Below are 15,468 nucleotides of genomic sequence, written 5' to 3' on the forward strand. Positions count from 1 at the left end.
TTTGTTATATTATAGAATTCATTATCTGATTCTATTTCTATGTTACTATCTATTTCATTTTCTGATATTTCATATATGCTATCTTCACTTTCTAATTTATAATCTATGTACTCTATTTGTATATATTTTTCATCGTCTATTATTATTTTTGATATTTGTTTTTTCTTTGGATCTTTAGATAATTTACAATCTCCAGCTATATGTCCTAATTTTTCACAATTATAACAAGTACATTCCGTTAGTTTTTTTTTTGGTCTATATGGTCTTTTGGTTTTGTAGTTTTTTACATAGTATCTTCTTCTTGGTTTTTTATATTTATATTTTGATCTATATTTTTTATTATATTTCTTTCTATTTTTATAATACCTATCCGTACAACCAAATTGAGGTGCTGTTTTATTTTTGCAACATGCTAAGTTTTTTATTAATATTTTTTTCATTTTTATTTCTTCTTTATGTTTTTCACATAATTCCATAAACCATTGTTGTAAGAATTTCATTCTAGCTCCTTAGGTGTCCGTTAATTCTGCTTCATTCCAACTTTTTATTATTTTTGAATTAAAAGGTTCTGGTAATTTTGTAAAATATAATTTTCTTATTTCTTTACTTTCTTCTGTGCTATATGTTCCTTTATAATAGTATTCTCTAAATGCACATGTATATTCATCTATGTAACACATATTACATATTTCTAATTTTGTCATTAGATTCCGATTTATGATCTTTTCTTTATTTTGTTCTTCTACCTCTGTTGTCATACTACTAAATTCATTCCTTATAGCTATTACGTATTTATATAATATTTCCATGGTTGTAGTGGCTATTCCACCATCAAATTTTTTATTATTTCTTAAAGTTGTTAAGCTTTCACTTGTTAAATTTTGTAGCCATAATTTTACTGTTCCTATAAGTGTTCTTTCTATGCATCTTGGTGCCTCTGCTATTACTATCTTGTTATCTATAAATTGTTTTGATATATATCCTATCCATAATTGGATTGTTTTATTTATATCTGCTACACAGTCTAAATCTGAAAAATCATGTTGGCCAGTTATTGGTTTAGGCGTCCATTTTTTATTTAATCTTTTATCCCATGTAGTTTTTTCTTTATCATATTGTTCATATCCCTGTGTGGATGATAGCTTAGAGTGTGGGAGGTCCAACGAGGCAAGGAGGAGCAAAGGAAAGTGTTGCACCATTCGGTGAGGTGCCAGCCACTTTGGCGATTCGCCGAACCCCTTTGGCAAGGGTTCTAGTATCACCGACTGATCCAATGAGCTGCAGAGAAAAACTGTCCATTTGGCGAGCATGGAGGGCATTCAGCGCATCGCCCTTTGAACCCCAGACCATCGAAAGGTACAACAAGCCATCCAAGGAGAAGCCAATGAGAAGGGTTTCTCGCCGAACCCATTTGGCGGATCACCGAGCCATTTGGCGAGCCCGACTTGGCTTGCCCATTGGACCATTTTCGGGTCACTTTTGGGCCCATCTATGTAATAAACACTAAAAATAGGCCTTTAGGGTTTCATTTTAGACATAGACTTGTTTGAATATTGATGTATGATAAATTTAACTCCTTGTGTGAGTGTTGAAAGCTTGGTAAGCTTTTGTTGAACATTGTTTAGAAACGAGGGTTGCTTGGGATATCGATTCCCTTGAGGTCTTTGTAAGAGTTAGGTGCTTCTCGTTGGATTAACTAAGTGAGGTCTTTGGGTTTAACATACCCATAGGTTGATCTTTGTTTCCTCTTGTTGTGTCTATTTATTTATCCGGATTAGGTGCTTGTTAGGATCTAGATTGGAGGTTATTGGATTTAATACATCATTTAGTTGCCAATTATTTCTTATCCTGTGTCTCTTCTTCTATATTTCTTGTTTTCCGTTGTTTATTGTGATTCTTCTTGTGAGAATCGTATCATTTGGCATTAGAGTCGAGCTTAGTATCGTTCCTACGATTTTAGTCTTGAGTTTGTTGCTACAAAAAAAATTGTTCAAAACATTTTTTGTGCAAATTTCTGAAATGGGTTGGTTGATTTGTGTCTTGTTTGAAGTTGCCATGGTTGGATTCGTATTCCCTAACCTTATTTGAGTTTAGATCTGATATTTGGTGAAGTTTGGTTCACTATTGAAGTTTCCACCATTGTTAGTTGAAGAAACTTCGAAGAAGACAAAGTGGGTTTTGAAATCTGGAAGTTTTGGCAAGGAATTGAGTGCTAAAAAGTATTGGAGTTTGTTCCCTATATCAAGGAGAGCATTCACCTAAAGTTTCGTGAAATTTTGAGCTAAAAATCTTCGGGGTTTTATTTTGGGTCTTCATAGTGTTCTTGAAGTTCTTGAAGAAAAATCAAATCTTCAAGAAGGGAATATTTGAAAAGGAAAGCGTTTGATTCCAAAAAGGAAGAAAGAGAAAGTGTTAAAGTGTTTGTAAAAAGAGAATTTACCAAAAAGGGTAAATACTAAAGGCAAAGGAAGATGGGGGGAGGGGGACCACCAAGGTTCCATTTTTGGAGTCAAGCAAGTGCAGCTTGAAGAATTTGGGTGAATCCCGACTTGGATCGCCCATTCCACTCGGCGCCTCACCCTTTGGGCAGCTAGGTCGCCGAGTTGGACCTCATTTTGGTGAAGACACTGGAAATTTCGGTGAGCTAATCCCTGATCGCCGAACCCATTTGGCGCATCACCGAACTTCCGCCCATATCGCCGAGTCGCCTTGTCCATTTGTAGAGTTTGGCGAGTCAAACTTCAAGTTGGCGAGATGAACTTCACGTTAGGCGAAGAAAACATGCCGTTTAGCAATGGGAAACTCATGTTATGACCGTTTCTAATCTCAAGTTCTAATTTCTTAGTTTCCTTTCTTTTGATTCTAGTTCGTTGTCAAGAATCCTAAACTGATTTTCAACTCGTAACTACTCTACTTGTTGACAATTAGTTCTTGAATTCACTTCTTTGTTAGTGCTTTTATTTTCGTGCTTTTATTCATTTTACTTCGTAGTTAATTCTTGACTCAAGTTAGTTTACTTTAATTGAGTCGTCCATTCTTCTTGAAATAAAAATCTATTCGGACCAAGAGTAGAATCGAGACCTTGTGATCAATTGAGTATTATAAGCAATCTTCAACATTAGTCGCGCCAATTTGAGAGGCAATCAAAGGTGTGTAAACACGAGCGATTGTGAGTTCATTTTACTAACGTTAACGTTGTTTTTTTTTGTAAGTTGTCATTTTATAGGTACAAATGAGTTATAAGGCAGCATGTCCTCAATTGCCTCAGACCCATGTGACTATGATATGGGAGGTGTCAAGGTTCTCGGTACCAAAAATATTGACTTTCCTATTTTTGAAGGAAGACGTGATCCAGAAGAATATCTTGATTGGAAGTGGCAATGTGAGCAGATTTTTCAACGCCATGATTTGAGAGGTCCAGAGCGACCCTTGTATGCCCTCTCTCAGTTGAAGGGTTTTGCATTAGGTTGGTGGACTCAAGAGGAAAGGCTCTGCGTACTCCAAGGAAATACCCACCCATTGACATGGGAAGAATTGAAGAGGCTGATGAGGTTCAAGTATGTGCCAAAAAGGTACATCAACCTTTTCAATGTCGATCCAAGAAGACCAGTTCTTAGGACAAAGGTTGGCATTTGTGGGGCTTTGGGACTTGACCTTGTCCTCGATGATGGTATAATCTGAACTACATCACTCCAGAGGTGGTCGCCTATTTAGGACTACCTCGACTACAAATGACTTATCCATACACCATGGAGGGATGTAAGGTTACCGAAGGGGCAAGAGTCTCTTTCACACGCAAAAAATATTATGAGGAGGTTTGGTGTAATATAATGCCCATGGCTTCTTGTCACTTAAGTTTGGGAGCCAATTGATTTACTGAACATATGGTCCCAAATGAGCAGAATGGGTACAAGTGTGTTGTGGATCATTGAGGAACACCTCTATTTCCTCTTCCTAAAGTGAAAAGTGAGAGATAAAAGATTGAGAGAAGTAAAGGAAAGCAAGGTGGCAACCTTAGAGTGGAAAAAGGAGAGGTTGAGAGGAGTGAAGTGAGAGGGGTTGCCACAATCTCAATCTAACATTTTTGTTCATCCTTCACTTGGTAAGGATTCTTATGTAGGTACAAGAGTAATGAATGGAGGAACACAAGTTCCAGCCAAAGAGCCTACAGTCGAAGGTGTGATGGATGCACTAATGGAATGTTCCAACATCCAAGGTAAATAAGATCTTTCTTGCGGGCGTCAAGGTACAATAGCTAATCTTAACACTTTTACCATTGCAAATGAACAAAGTGTGAATATTAGCTTGTCTTTATGTGAGCCTATTCATTCTTTACCATGTGTTGATAATGTGCTTGTTGAGAATGTGGATACACTAGTTGATCTTATTGATGACCGAATTGATTATTCTAGTAAGATCAATTTGTGTCCACCTAGTGTTGACACCTATGCTTTGAATGCTAGCTCATTATTTTGTATTGATTGTGTTGATCAACCTGTTTGTAAGTGTAGTTCACTGGTTGAGGGTCCTTGTAATGTGATTAAGGAACCTCAAGTTGGTGGCACTAACGAGAATGTTGATCATCTGATTAGGAGTGACTCTTTGAGCATATCTATTGTGGAAGATCCAATCACTTGCTTTGCTCATAGATATCATATGTTTGAAAATGCTTTGAAAACTGTATGTGTCTTCTGAGGATGAACTTGCATGTGTTAACACTTCCCTAGTGGTGGATCATTCCTTCTTTAAGTACAATATCCAATTTGAAGATGATGAAATCACTCCTAGTGATATACCTAGTGGAGTGAATCTTGAGAGCAGTATAGTTCTTGATAGCTATACTTGTGATAGTAACCCACTATGGTGTGAGGCTTTCCCTCCCAAAGATGGAAATCTCTTCTTGGAAGATGAGAGTACTCTTGTGGGGAAGGAATGTGATGAGGAGGAAGGTGGTGTGTGTTTTTCCGTTACTTCTTCTTCTGGGTGTGTTTCACTCCTTGATAGTATGACCAATGCTTTAGAGCCTATTGGTAGTCATGCACATGTAAACACCCTAGATGAGGTTGATTTGCGAGACACCTTTCTCTATCACTTGTTTACATATGATGATGCTCATGCTATTGAGTGGAGTATGTTGTTGGAAGGAAAGAGTGCCAACCTGATATATGGATGTGCACTTGATCCTAGTATATGGCTTGCCTTTCCATTTGACCCCAGTAGTGGGCTGAATTGTAGCCTTTGTGTGGGAATGTTTGGTTGAAGTGGCAGGACAATGGTGGTTGACATTGTTAATTCCTTTCCCTATTCAAGAAAGCCTTCTTGAGGTTTTACCATCCACTTGAAGAGCCTACATTGTGTGTAGGGAAGAATAGCTTTCTAGACCCCTTTTCTATTTCTTACCCTAAGCATGATTTTGTTGAATGTGCATCTCATGGGGGTAGGAGATATTTGCCAAGAGAAGGTGAAGTTTATACCTTCCTTTACTATCTCTTTGCATATGATGAAAGCCCTAGTTGGATTAAATGTGCATTGCATGTGGATCAGGGAGTCATTGTGTTCTACATTTGTTGGTATGATCCAGTTATGTGGACATCCTATTATTTTGATCCTGGTGAATGCATGAAGGTATTTGAACTGGTGGGAGTATCATCTTTTGGGTGGTACTACCATGTTGTTGAGAAGAATAACCATTGTCCTTGTTCTCCATTTGTGGGCTTAATAGCCATGACTATAGAGGATGTTTGGTCGTTCCTTGAATTTGAGTCTCCTCGGTTAAATGTTTTAAGTACTAACCTTTGTACTACCCATCATGCTAAGAGGATAAACTTCTTGCTTATGATCTATATGGTTTTACAAGGTTTGGATTTGAGGACTCACTTTTATCTACTTGTATATGATGATACTCATACTTGTGTGGGTTGCATATCTTATGTTAGTAGTGGTTTAAATTGGGCAAATGAGAGTCTCGTTGACTCGATGCTATATGATCCCTTTCCATTTGACCCCAGTGTCGTCCTTAAGTGTGCTGAATGTGGTAGTAACACCTTTTGTCATTTGCATGATTCTCCCGTGGTGTTATTATTTGATCCAATGTACTTGAATGAGGTATGTTTACCAATTTGGGTGGGGAATACTTATGTACTTGAACCTACTCATGAATTGGGAATGATTACTCTATTGAAGTTATCTAGTGCATTGGATGGGATCTTAACCTGGTCAACACTACTTATGCCTTCGCACTTAGGTATGAGAGTGTTCTTTTGTTGCTTGACATAAGGGAGGCCTTGTGCTTATTTGGATGTGGAACCAATGAGGGCTTACATATGAAGTTGTTTAAGTGTATTGGTTCCTTCGCTCTACCCCTTTATCAATGTTTCTTACTTAGCCAAGTATCTATTGCTTTGATGGGTTACAAACCCTTGGTTGATAATGCTTGGTTATATGTTAAATTTGTGCATCCTTGGCATGGTGATGAAATTGTTATTGCTAACGCTAACCCTCATGCCATATGGATCTTTGTACTGTTTGCTTCTCCTATGGTTTTGCAAGGTATGGATTCGAGGACGAATCCTTTTCAAGAAGGGGAGAATGATGCAATACAAATTTCCCCCAAATCATTCATTCACGAATTTCAATGTATTGATGGATCATTCTCAAGGATGGAGGTTCGTGGGCTTGGGAAATGCGCTTTAAAGGAGCTCCCAACTGAGCAACACCCTGTGTGGATGATAGCTTGGAGTGTGGGAGGTCTAACGAGGCAAAAAGGAGCAAAGTGTTGCTCCATTCGGCGAGGTGCCAGCCACTTTGGCGATTCGCCGAACCCCTTTGGCGAGGGTTCCAGGATCGCCGACTGATCCAATGAGCTGCAGAGAAAAGTTGTCCATTTGGTGAGCATGGAAGGCATTCAGCGCATCCCCCTTTGAACCCCAGATCGTCGAAAGTTACAGTAAGCCATCCAAGGAGAAGCCAATGAGCAGGGTTTCTCGCCGAACCCATTTGGTGGATCGCCGAGCCATTTGGCAAGCCCGACTTGGCTCACCCATTGGACCATTTTCGGGTCACTTTTGGGCCCATCTATGTAATAATGCCTAACACTATAAATAGGTCTTTAGGATTTCATTTTAGACTTAGACTTGTTTGAATATTGATGAATGATAAATTTAACCCCTTGTGTGAGTGTTGAAAGCTTGGTAAGCTTTTGTTGAACATTGTTTAGAAACGAGGGTTGCTTGGGATATCGATTCTCTTGAGGTCTTTGTAAGAGTTAGGTGCTTCTTGTTGGATTAACTAAGTGAGGTCTTTGGGTTTAATATACCCATAGGTTGCTCTTTGTTTCCTCTTGTTGTGTCTATCTATTTATCCGGATTAGGTGCTTGTTAGGATCTAGATTGGAGGTTATTGGATTTAATACATCCTTTAGTTGCCAATTGTTTCTTATCTTGTGTCTCTTCTTCTATCCTTCTTGTTTTCCGCTGTTTATTGTGATTTTTCTTGTGAGAATCGTATCAACCTTCATCGTCTAGTTAGACATGATAATTATTCATTATCATATTCAAGTATTTCATTTATTGCCAGACTGAAATAAGTCACATTGCATCCACCACTGGAGAACATATCTCCATTTAATAATGTCAGGACTTCTGGGAAAACCCTTTATGCCCCGAGGCACAAACCGTACTTTATATCTTATGGTTATACTTTCGCACAATGATTCATTTGTACCCCACTGATATATATTTTGATCTATGAACTATAGTTCAAAAACTTCACTTTTCTAAGTGAAACAAAATATACTTAAATAATGCATTTTATCTGGTCAATCATTTATCTGTCCACATTATATGACAAATTCCAATTTAAGATCCTCGTAACCACTTATAGCATTGACTGCTACTTCATATCAAAAATACCGTCGACAGTCATTTTAATTCGATTCCAATATGACATAACTTATCGAGATCTCTTTTATTTTCATCATTTTCAGGTACCTGAAACTTTGCCAAGGTTTTATAAAGTGTTATGTCATAGTTCTCTTTCAAAGCACTTACCTCATTATCATGACCATTTTTATAATTTGCTCCTCTTCTTCCACAAGGAATTTTACGTTTGGAATCGATTGGTCTATCGCGTTTCTGGCGTACCATAGACCTTGTCCTTAAAAGACTATTTATTGGAGCATTTGCAGATTAATTAAAATATTGGGTCAGCAAATTATTTGCAATATTTTGCAAATGAATTATCTCTTGAACTTAAAGTTCACATTTTTAACGAGGATCTAGATAATTCACCCCACACATAATTTTCAGGTGCTAAACATATCTACCCCTAATGTTAGGAAATCTAACATTTACCACAACCTCATTTGGGGATCCATCTTTGTGAGTGGTGGAGCAATAAAATCATATGTGCACACATCAAATTTTTAGATAGAAATTATTTGATTCCTGACCCTGAACCATTTGTGATGGGAGAACCTTGTTGTCTTGATGCATACACGTTTAATAAACTCATCCCATACCAAATTTTATTTGAGAGATTTGTTCTCATAATCAATGGTCTAGCTATAATTGGAGGCAAACAACAATTTCTGCTACCAACCAGTATTATTAACATAATTTTATATTTGGAACTATGCTCTTAATTTAACAATTTGAGCAAACAACCTTACAAAAACCAATTTGTAAGTTGATACAAATGCACATGTGACCATACCATAAATGCATCTATTAAATCATAATAGTAAGCAATCCACATGGCAGGTGAACGGACCCATATTCACCTTTTTATATGTTCCAAATAATTTCAGGGGATACAATCCCAACCTTAACTGATACAATGATCATTTAATCATGAGAACAAGCAGCACAAGAGAATTATTGAAGAATCTTTTATTTCTTCAAACATATAGTCACATGAATTCTCAATTTCTTTTGCATCACATTTGAATCGGAATGGTCAACCGATTAGGCCAAATGATATTTATTCTAGTAAACTTCTAGTTTAATTTTGCATGTGATTCCATCATCATGCCCATAATTGTATACAACAAACAACGGGAAAAAAATGGGTAATCTTATACGTAAATATTTATAACCCACTTTGGTTGTAGTAATTTGAGACATTAAATCTTCCCATAATTTATAGTCTCAATATAATATTTTTTCTTTTCATTCTTCCGAAACTTAAAAAGTTTCTTTTGAGACTTACTACAACCCCAATATTATGAACAATTTCATTCCTCCGGATAGTAATAAATTAGCCTTTCGGAACTCTCAATTAATTTTGTGTACTACCACAAATTCCACAACGCCATACTTATGGTGACCATCTCCTTCAAGGAGAAAATTATTATAATTATCATGGATAAAATTATTGACAAATTTGTGTTGCCACACAACAATATTTATTTTGGTCATGGCCACAACCTTTATAGGAAAGAATTATTTCTTTCTTTTGTCCTTCAATAGCTAATAATTTAACATACCACAATATTTGTATAGTACTTAAAGTATATGACTAAATGACCATTTATGTCAAAATATTTCTTTTCAATCTCTCAAACCTCCCGTAGAGGTGAGATGTGACATTTATCCAACAATACATGAACATGTTCTTATCCATAAGAACACAAGTCACATTTTCTTTAAGAAATTGAGCATAACCATTTGAACATGCTCCATAAGTTTTTTATCAAAAACTCATTGTCATGCTTTCTCATTTATCAAATTTATGTGACTCACCTCAACATCACTTTAAGATGTCAAATGTACCAAATGTACTACCACTTTGTATTCCTTTATTTTGATGGAGCATTTACAAAACTTTTCAAATTGGGTTGCACCAACAACAATGTGGCCAATAACTTTTCATACCACTTTAATGGATAAAAATTACCTTCACATTTGAAGGAGTATCTTAAGAAACAATGTGTCCAATAACCTTTCATACCACTTTAATGGACAAATTACCTTCACATTTGAAGGACCATCTTAAGAACCCATAATGTTCTTCCTTTTAATTACCACAATGATGACCATTAATATTTTACCACATCCATATTCATACATTCAACCACTTGTCATTTTTCATACATTTTATGTACTGCTACCACATTCACATAAGAGAATTGAGCAAATTAATTCAGCAAATTTCATGATTTTCAGTCAAAAGTATATAACTTTATGTTAGTCATCATCATATCACCACTATAGTGCACTAGGACATAAATCCAATGTCTTACCCATATAAAGACGCCTTTGGTCATAAATCCCTGAGACTTGAACCCAACTTCTTATTATCATGGTGCACCGAGACTTTAACTCGATGTCTTACCCACTTGGTGTGGTGAAATTTGAATTCACCGTCTTACCGTCAATCAATGTCTTGATAAATCAAATACGTTAACAAAAAAATAATTATCAAAAACCATAAATATAATCTGAATTTGAGTTAAATCATAAGAAAAATGAACAAAATCTATTATTTAGAACAACATGTTGGAATCATATAAAAGTCCCAAGTTAAAATAAATTAAAACCTTTTAACAATCTATCTCAATATTGTTATGAAAATTAACATAATTTACTAATCATTTAAAAATATCCACAAAACAAACTTTGTGAGTACAAATAATATATTAATAACTCAACAAGTAAATGTTTATATAAAGAAAAATCAAGAGGTACAAAAGTAACCAATAATGATGATCTAATTAGTATGTATATGCCACATAACTCAATAATTTATCTTTTAATAAAACAAGTTCATAAAGAACAATTTCTTTACAAATTATTAACTTACAAAACTAACTTCACTTTTAAAATATATTAGTGATCAAATTAAAAGTTTGCTCAAAGTAAAAGCAACTTGCTGGACTCATATGACTTTGAGATGGTAAGAAAACTAATGATGCATAATCAAAGGTAATAAACAAAATAGATTATATAATAATTTACCTTGTTCCTGAGAGAAAAATAAACACAAATATTTTTACCTTCTTTATATTTACTTTGCTTCAATCCTTCAATAGTAGAATAATCGTGATGATAACGTTTTGTAAAACTAAAGCAAAATAAGAATATAAAGATGAAGACAAGAAGAATATAAGACAAGAGATATAGAGGATGAAAACAATAGAAATAGGGAGATAAGAGATGAGAGTATTTCTTATTCTTCAAAGTATTCAAGTATCTACAATATGAACCATTATGCCTCTATTTATAGTGTAACATAGAGGCATACAAAAGGATAGTCATAAACATGACATTAACATGAATATAATGGGGGCGGTTATGGAAGTGAAAGGCTACAAGAATAATGGTTATAAAGGTGGAGGTTATGGAGGTTATGATTATCTTCATAATGAAGGAAAGTAATGGAGTAACTTCTTGATGTAATAGACATCCACAATATATTATTTTATAAAATTAAAAACACCTCAAATTTTTTTTGAATCGCACCAGTCACCTTAGAATATCGATACGAATAGAATATCAAAATTTCACATTTTTTCGTGACTGCCCGAAAAATATCAAAAATTTTAATTCTTAAACGTCTGAAAAATATAAAAATCAAGAAAAGAACATAAAAACACCTCAAAATTATTCCGAATCGCACCAGTCACCTAGAATATTGATACAAATAGGATATCAAAATTTCACATTTTTGCGTGACTGCTCAAAAAATATCAAAAAATTTAATTCGTCAACGTCCAAAAATATAAAAATCAAGAAGAAGACATAAAAAACCACAAATTTTTTTCGAGTCGCACATGTCACCTTAGAATATAGATACAAATAAATTATCAAAATTTCAAATTTTTTGTGACTACCTGAAAAATATCCAAAATTTTAATTCGTCAACGTCCGAAAAATATAAAAATCAATAAAAAGACATAAAAATACCTCAAAAAATTCCCGAATCACACCAGTCACCATAGAATATCAATACGAATAAAATATCAAAATTTCACAATTTTTCGTGACTTTTCAAAAAATATCAAAAAATTTAATTCGTAAACATCTAAAAAAATTAAAATTCAAGAAAAAGACATAAAAACACCTCAAAAAATTCCTGAATCGTACCAGTCACCTTAAAATATCAATACGAATAAGGTATAAAAATTTCAAATTTTTTCGTGACTGCGTGGAAAATATCAAAAAATTTAATTCGTAAACGTCCAGAAAATATAAAAATTAAGAAAAAGACATAAAAACACCTCAAAAAATTCACAATTGCACTTGTCACATTCAAATATTGATACGAATAAAATATCAATATTTCATATTTTTTCGTGACTGCGTGAAAAATATCAAAAAATTTAAATTCGTAAACGTCTAAAAAATATAAAAATCAAGAAAATAAATAAGACCACCTCAAAAAATTTCCAAATCGCACCTATCGCCTTAGAATATCGAGATGAATAAAAATATCAAAATTTCACATTTTTTTGTGACTGCACGAAAAATATCAAAAATTTCAATTCGTAAACGTCAGAAAAATATAAAAATCAAGAAAAAGAAATAAAAACACCTCAAAAAATTTCCGAATCGCACCTGTCGCCTTAGAATGTCGATACGAATAAAATATCCAAATTTCACATTTTCTCATGACTGCCAGAAAAATATCAAAAAATTTAATTCATAAACGTCTGAAAAATATAAAAATCAAGCAAAAGACATAAAAATAACTCAAAAAATTCCTGAATCGCACCTGTCATCTTAAAAGATCAATACAAATAAAATATCAAAATTTCATATTTTTTCGTGACTACCCGAAAAATATCAAAGATTTTAATTCGTAAACGTCCGAAAAATATAAAAATCAAGAAAAAGAAATCAAAACACCTCAAAAAATTCCCAAATCGCACCTGTCGCCTTAGAATATCGATACGAATAAAATATCAATATTTCACATCTTTTCGTGACTGCCCAAAAAATATCAAAAAATATAATTCGTAAAAGTCCGAAAAAATATAAAAATCATTAAAAAAAATAAAAACACCTCAAAAATTATTCGCATCGCACCTATTTCCTTACAATATCGATACGAATAAAATATCAAATTTTCACATTTTTTTGTGACTGCGTGAAAAAAATATCAAAATATGTAATTCGTAAACGTTCGGAAAATATAAAAATCAAGAAAATGACATAAAAATAATTCAAAAAAATCTTGAATCGCACCAGTCACCTTAGAATATCGATATGGATAAAATATTAAAATTTCACATTTTTTTCGTGACTGCACAAAAATATCAAAAAAAATTATTCGTACACGTCCGAAAAATATAAAAATCAAGAAAAAGACAGAAAAGCACCTCAAAAAATTCCTAAATCGCATCAGTCACCTAGAATATCGATACTACTAAAATATTAAAATTTCACAATTTTTCGTGACTTCCCGAATAAAATCAAAAAATTTAATTCATAAACGTCCGAAAAAATTTTAATATCAAGAAAAAGACATGAAAACACCTCAAAAAATTCTCGAATCGCACCTATCACCTTAAAATCTTGATATGAATAATATATCAAAATTTTACATTTTTTCGTGACCCCCCTGAAAAATAACAAAAATTATAATTCGTAAACGTTCGAAAATTATAAAATCAAGAAAAAGACATAAAAACACCTCAAAAAATTCCTAAATCGCGCCACTCACTTTAGAAAATTGATACGAATAAAATAACAAAATTTCTTATTTTTTCGTGACTGCCCGAAAAATATCAAAAATTTAAATTCGTAAACGTCCGAAAAATATAAAAATCAAGAGAAAGACGTAAAAACACCTCAAAAAATTCCTGAATTGCATTAATCAGCTTAGAATATCGATAAGAATAAAATATCAAAATTTAATATTTTTCGTGTCTGTCCGAAAAATTATCAAAATATTTAATTCATAAAAGATTGAAAAATATAAAAATCAAGAAAAAGATATAAAAACACCTCAAAAAATTCCCAAATCGCATCTTTAACCTTAGAATATCGATACGAATAAAATATCAAAATTTCATATTTTCTCGTGACTGCGTGAAAAATATAAAAAAATCTAATTCGTAAACGTCCGAAAAATATAAGAGTCAAGAAAAAGTCATAAAAACACCTCAAAAAATTCTCGATTCGCACTTGTCAGCTTAAAATATCGATACGAATAAACTATCAATATTTCACATTTTTTCATGACGGCTCAAAAAATATCAAAAAATTTAATTCGTAAACGTTCAAAAAATATAAAATCAAGAAAAAGACATTAAAATATCTCAAAAAAATCTCGAATCACATCAGTCATTTTAGAGTATCGATACGAATAGAATATCATTTCACATTTTTTCGTGACTGTCCGAAAAATATCAAAACTTTAAATTCGTAAACGTCCGAAAGATATAAAAATCAAGAAAAAGAAATTAAAACACCTCAAAAAATTCCAAAATCGCACCAGTCACCTTAAAATATCGATATGAATAGAATATCAAAACTTCACATTTTTTCGTGACTATTCAAAAAATATAATAAATTTTAATTTGTAAATGTCTGAAAAATATAAAAATCAAGGTAAAGACATAAAAACACCTCAAAAAATTCTTGAATCTCACCAGTCACAAAGAATATTAAAAGATATGTGTACTCTTTTACCTTCACTAGGACTTTTTCCCAGGGGTTTTTTTCTGTAACACCCCGTATTCTACATGTACTAGTTCTATTTATATGACGCTTAAAAATTTTCTTGTGGTATAGTTATGGACTCGGTTTCCTAGGCAACTAGTGACAATAGAATAAATTTAAAGTGACCTGTTCATAGATTTTAATGTGACCCAATTAAGTTGAAGTCAAAGGAAGTATTTAAACTTGAGATCATAAGGTGGTATTTTAGTCTAAAATTTAAAGTGACATAGTGTATATAAGTTTTAAGTTAAGTTAAAGGTATTAAGGTCTAGAAATGGAATAAAATATTGAGGTGCTTGCTTGACTTCACTAAGCTAGTAGATGACAAGTAGGTGCATCACCTACTCTGACTTATAGACCATCCCAAAGGACCAAGTAGGTGCATCACCTACTAAGACTCTTTTGACCATGTTATTGGGGTACACTACACCTACTTGCATTAATCTGGCCCAAGTTGAATAGAAGAATAAGGGGAAAATGGACAGCCAAGGCCCAATCTTTCCAAGCCCACAAGAAATAATTTGAATGGAAAAGTAGGTGCATCACCTACTTAAATGTGTGGCCTGAATTAAAGACACATGTTTGGCTGCAAAACAAGTACAAGAAAGGTGGCAAAAGGCCCAATGTTGTTAAGTCCAAAAAGGCCCAAGTGAAAAGTCCAAGTAGGTGGGTCACCTACCTGAAAATTTATGGCCCAGAATGAGTGAGAAAGTCGGCCAAAGCAGGTCACTTTCAAAGGGATTGATATCAACTTTTTCCAACCATTTTTACTTTGCCAAAAATCTGATTTCTAGAGCTTTCTCTC

The sequence above is a fragment of the Solanum verrucosum genome, unplaced genomic scaffold, assembly GCF_900185275.1.
Source record: "Solanum verrucosum unplaced genomic scaffold, falcon-dt-bn FXZP01000224.1, whole genome shotgun sequence".
NCBI lineage: Eukaryota > Viridiplantae > Streptophyta > Magnoliopsida > Solanales > Solanaceae > Solanum > Solanum verrucosum.